Genomic DNA, 5,842 nt, shown 5'->3' on the forward strand with positions numbered 1-5,842 from the left:
CTTGGTTGCATCAGACCAGAGAATCTTGTTTCTTTAGTCCTTCAACTGCCTTTTGGCAAACTCCAACTCTGTCTGGCCACTCTATCATAAAGGCCTGATTGGTGGAGTGCTGCAGAGATGGTTATCCTTCTGGAAGGTTCTGCCATCACCACAGAGGAACTCTGGAGCTCTGTCAGAGTGACCATGGGATTTTCGTCACCTCCCTGACCAAGGCTCTTGTCCCCCCCCATTACTCAGTTTGGCCGAGCAGTTAACTCAAGGAAGAGTTTTGGTGGTTCAAACTTCTTCCATTTAAGAATGATGGAGGCCACTGTGTTCTTGGGGACCTTCAATGTTTTGGTACCCTTCCCCAGATCTGTGCCGCGACACAATCCTGTCTTGTCGCTCTACGGACAATTCCTTCGACCTCGTGGCTTGGTTTTTGCTCTGACATGCATTGTCAACCGTGGGACCTTATATAGACAGGTGTGTGCCTTTCCAAATCATGTCCAATCAATTGAATTTACCACAGGTGTACTCCAATCAAGTTGTAGAAACATCTCAAGGATGATCAATGGAAACAGGATGGACCTGAGCTCAATTCCGAGTCTCATAGCAAAGGGTCTGAATACTAATGTAAATAATGTATTTTATGTTTTTTATTTTTAATATATTTGCAAACACCTAAAAACCTTTATCAATTTTAGAATAGGGCTGTAATGTAAAATAAAATTGGAAAAAGTGAAAGGGTCTGAATACTTTCTGAATGCACTGCATTTGTTAGCGCGCTAGCTAGCCATTTGTACAGGAATGATTCCATTAACTGTATGTGTTAGCACGCTAGCTAACCATTTGTACAGGAATGATTCCATTAACTGTATGTGTTGGCTAACCATTTGTACAGGAATAGCTAACCATTTGTACAGGAATGATTCCATTAACTGTATGTGTTAGCACGCTAGCTAACCATTTGTACAGGAATGATTCCATTAACTGTATGTGTTAGCTCGCTAGCTAACCATTTGTACAGGAATGATTCCATTAACTGTATGTGTTAGCGCGCTAGCTAGCCAGTTGTACAGGAATGATTCCATTAACTGTATGTGTTAGCGCGCTAGCTAACCATTTGTTCAGGAATGATTCCATTAACTGTATGTGTTAGCGCGCTAGCTAGCCAGTTGTACAGGAATGATTCCATTAACTGTATGTGTTAGCGCTAGCTAACCAGTTGTATAGGAATGATTCCATTAACTGTATGTGTTAGCGCTAGCTAGCCAGGTTGTATAGGAATGATTCCATTAACTGTATGTGTTAGCCGCTAGCTAGCCAGTTGTATAGGAATGATTCCATTAACTGTATGTGTTAGCGGCTAGCTAGCCAGTTGTATAGAATGATTCCATTAACTGTATGTGTTAGCGCGCTAGCTAGCCAGTTGTATAGGAATGATTCCATTAACTGTATGTGTTAGCGCGCTAGCTAGCCAGTTGTACAATAATGATTCCATTAACTGTATGTGTTAGCGCGCTAGCTAGCCAGTTGTATAGGAATGATTCCATTAACTGTATGTGTTAGCGCGCTAGCTAGCCAGTTGTATAGGAATGATTCCATTAACTGTATGTGTTAGCGCGCTAGCTAGCCAGTTGTATAGGAATGATTCCATTAACTGTATGTGTTAGCGCGCTAGCTAGCCAGTTGTATAGGAATGATTCCATTAACGTTTCTAGTTAACTGCCAATACTCACGCCAACATTCCATTCAATCTACTCAGTCAATCCACAGCCTGACACTGGCTGAAATAAGTTGTTGATAGGAGTTAGACAAGTATTGTATTATATACCACTTACAGATTTCCAAAAAAGACAACAATTAATACATTTATGTTCTCTTTACATATATTTTAGAGGCTAGTTATACAGAGAATTGGTATAAAAACCTGTAAACTGTTTTAGGTTGACAATAATTCTATTACACAATTTCTGATATATCGCATGCCTTACTTTTATGTTCCTGCATAATTAAAATCAAGATTATGCCTCTACTGCCATTACATTACAATTAGAAGTACTTTGGATTTCTCCCTGACCAACATGGCTGCCATTTTCACCGCATTCTGGAACTTTGAGGGCTTTACGACATAGCCCCTCTGGTAATTGAATAGAATCTCTGTGGTTTTATTCCCCAAGTCATTCTAACTGTTCAATAGTCTGCTTCAGAACCTGTCTACTGTATACTGTCCAAACTTGAATATATACTGCTGCTCTGATTGGTTGCACTCGTTGTCCTTTGCAACGAAGAGGAAATAGAATGTAAAAATGACTACTGTACCAAATATATTTTGTTTAAATCTGTGTACAATAAAAACTGCTTCGATAACGTACAATAATGTTTCAATGTTGAGTTTGTATTAAAAGTTTATTTTTTTATTTTTTATTTCACCTTTATTTAACCAGGTAGGCTAGTTGAGAACAAGTTCTCATTTGCAACTGCGACCTGGCCAAGATAAAGCATAGCAGTGTGAACAGACAACACAGAGTTACACATGGAGTAAACAATTAACAAGTCAATAACACAGTAGAAAAAAAGGGAGTCTATATACAATGTGTGCAAAAGGCATGAGGAGGTAGGCTTAATAATTACAATATTGCAGATTAACACTGGAGTGATAAATGATCATGTACAGGTAGAGATATCGGTGTGCAAAAGAGCAGAAAAGTAAATAAATAAAAACTGTGGGGATGAGGTAGGTGAAAATGGGTGGGCTATTTACCAATAGATTATGTACAGCTGCAGCGATGGGTTAGCTGCTCCAGATAGTTGATGTTTGAAGTTGGTGAGGAGATAAAAGTCTCCAACTTCAGCGATTTTTGCCATTCGTTCCAGTCACAGGCAGCAGAGTATTGGAACGAAAGGCGGCCGAATGAGGTGTTGGCTTTAGGGATGATCAGTGAGATACACCTGCTGGAGCGCGTGCTACGGATGGGTGTGGGACTAGGGGCTCCATTGTGAACTAAAACAATGATAACTAACCTGAGCAACAGTATACAAGGCATATTGACATTTGAGAGAGACATACAGCGAGGCATACAGTAATCACAGGTGTTGAATTGGGAAAGCTAGCTAAAACAGTGGGTGAGACAACAGCTAATCAGCGAGCATAACAACAGGAGTATGCTAGGAGCTCTGGCCGGGCTAGCTTCAAGCTACATGGGTGGAAACGCTAGCCAGGAGTAATCAACCAGGGTTGCGGTTTAGCTCGATAGCTAGTTGTGAAGATCCAGCTGAAAAAAAAATGTTTTGTTTGCGGAGGGAATCCGGGGATAAAAAGATAAATAGGTCCGTTATGCTCTGGTTAGCGTCGCGTTGTTCGAACTGGCGAGAGCTTTCCGAGCTAAAGGTTAGCTGATGACCGGTTAGCTGAAGACCGCTAGCATAGCTGGTGTTTTGCTGGCTAGCTTCAGTTGAGGGGTTCCGGTTCTGAAGTAAATATAAATACTTTAGGAAAAGTAGCTACATTGGGTGAGGCGGATTGCAGGAGGCGGATTGCAGGAGAGTATTTGGAAGCTTAGGTTTAGCAAAATGTTTTTAATGATATGCGAAGAAAAATATCTAAAATGAAAAAGAGACGATATTTACAGAGAGACGATACCACAGGACGACTTACTGCTACGCCATCTTGGGGTGTTAAACACCTGACTGTAATAACAACCAAGACTACAGGTAGTAACCATGGTAACCCTAACCCCAAGGCTATAGGTGGTAACAATAACCTGCTAGACTACAGGTCGTAACCATAATAACCCTAACCGGTAGTAACGCGAACCCCAAGACTATAGGTGGTAACCATGGTAACCCTAACCAAATCAAATCAAATCAAATCAAATTTATTTATATAGCCCTTCGTACATCAGCTGATATCTCAAAGTGCTGTACAGAAACCCAGCCTAAAACCCCAAACAGCAAACAATGCAGGTGTAAAAGCACGGTGGCTAGGAAAAACTCCCTAGAAAGGCCAAAACCTAGGAAGAAACCTAGAGAGGAACCGGGCTATGTGGGGGTGGCCAGTCCTCTTCTGGCTGTGCCGGTAGAGATTATAACAGAAAATGACCAAGATGTTCAAATGTTCATAAATGACCAGCATGGTCAAATAATAATAAGGCAGAACAGTTGAAACTGGGAGCAGCAGCACAGTCAGGTGGACTGGGGGACAGCAAGGAGCCATCATGTCAGGTAGTCCTGGGGCACGGTCCTAGGGCTCAGGTCCTCCGAGAGAGAGAAAGAAAGAGAGAATTAGAGAGAGCATATGTGGGGTGGCCAGTCCTCTTCTGGCTGTGCCGGGTGGAGATTATAACAGAACGTGGCCAAGATGTTCAAATGTTCATAAATGACCAGCATGGTTGAATAATAGTAAGGCAGAACAGTTGAAACTGGAGCAGGAGCATGGCCAGGTGGACTGGGGACAGCAAGGAGTCCTCATGTCAGGTAGTCCTGGGACATGGTCCTAGGGCCCAGGCCAGTTGAAACTGGAGCAGCAGCATGGCCAGGTGGACTGGGGACAGCAAGGAGTCATCATGTCAGGTAGTCCTGGGGCATGGTTCTAGGGCTCAGGTCCTCCGAGAGAGAGAAAGAAGGAGAGAAGGAGAGAATTAGAGAACGCACACTTAGATTTACACAGGACACCGAATAGGACAGGAGAAGTACTCCAGATAAACAAACTGACCCTAGCCCCCCGACACATAAACTACTGCAGCATAAATACTGGAGGCTGAGACAGGAGGGGTAGTAACGCTAACTCCAAGGCTATAGGTGGTAACCATGGTAACCCTAACCGGTAGTAACGCTAACCCCAAGGCTATAGGTGGTAACCATGGTAACCCTAACCGGTAGTAACGCTAGCCCCAAGGCTATAGGTGGTAACTATGGTAACCCTAACCGGTAGTAACGCGAACCCCAAGCCTATAGGTGGTAACCCTAACCGGTAGTAACGCTAACCCCAAGGCTATAGGTGGTAACCATGGTAACCCTAACTTGGTAGTAACGCTAACCCCCAAGGCTATAGGTGGTAACCATGGCAACCCTAACCGTAGTAACGCAACCCGTTGTTGCCTCTTGGACGTTTCCACTTCACAATAACATCACTTACAGTCGACCGGGGGTAGATCTAGCAGGGGCAGAAATGTGACGAACTGACTTGTTGGAAAGGTGGCATCCTATGACGGTGACACTCTGAAAGTCACCGAGCTCTTCAGTAAGGCCCATTCTACTGCCAATGTTTGTCTATGGAGATTGCATCGCTGTTAACTAGATTTTTTTTTAGACAGCCTTTTAGGCCCTAACACATGTTTATTAGATCAACTTCGATTCTGCGGTGAATTATTTTAAAGTGTGGGAGAAAGATGTACATATAGGGAGGAACATAATGTTGTAACACAAGAGAAAGATGTACATATAGGGAGGAAACATATACTGTAACACAAGAGAAAGATACACTTAGAGTTCATTTGCCATTCTGGTAAAATGCATTGTCTATTGTATAGGACAGGAGGCCAGAGTAAGGCCATGAGAGCATAGGGACAGCTGGGCATACCAAGTCAGAGGACACACAAAGGAGGGGGTCAGCTAAATGACCAACTGATGGACTATAGACATAGGACATATATTTTGTGGACATGAAGATGCTGAAGGAATGTCAGAAGAGACACATAGTCTACTGAGTCCTAATAAGGACAGACATACCAAAGAACACACCAGGCTGAACGTAAGGGGGCCTCATAGCATAAGATGGGCATGTATTATTTTTTGGGACATGAAGAGGTCCTGTCACCATTATAAAAATATAAAAAACTATTACAATAAGAGATGTATC

General features: G+C 42.7%; 1 pseudogene; it reads left to right on the forward strand.

The window, feature by feature from the left end:
* The first annotated feature begins 5,645 nt into the window (after window positions 1-5,645).
* LOC124006926 overlaps window positions 5,646-5,842 on the forward strand; it is a 14,052-nt pseudogene continuing 13,855 nt past the window's right edge.

Source organism: Oncorhynchus gorbuscha, linkage group LG20, assembly GCF_021184085.1.
Source record: "Oncorhynchus gorbuscha isolate QuinsamMale2020 ecotype Even-year linkage group LG20, OgorEven_v1.0, whole genome shotgun sequence".
NCBI classification, from domain to species: Eukaryota; Metazoa; Chordata; class Actinopteri; order Salmoniformes; family Salmonidae; genus Oncorhynchus; species Oncorhynchus gorbuscha.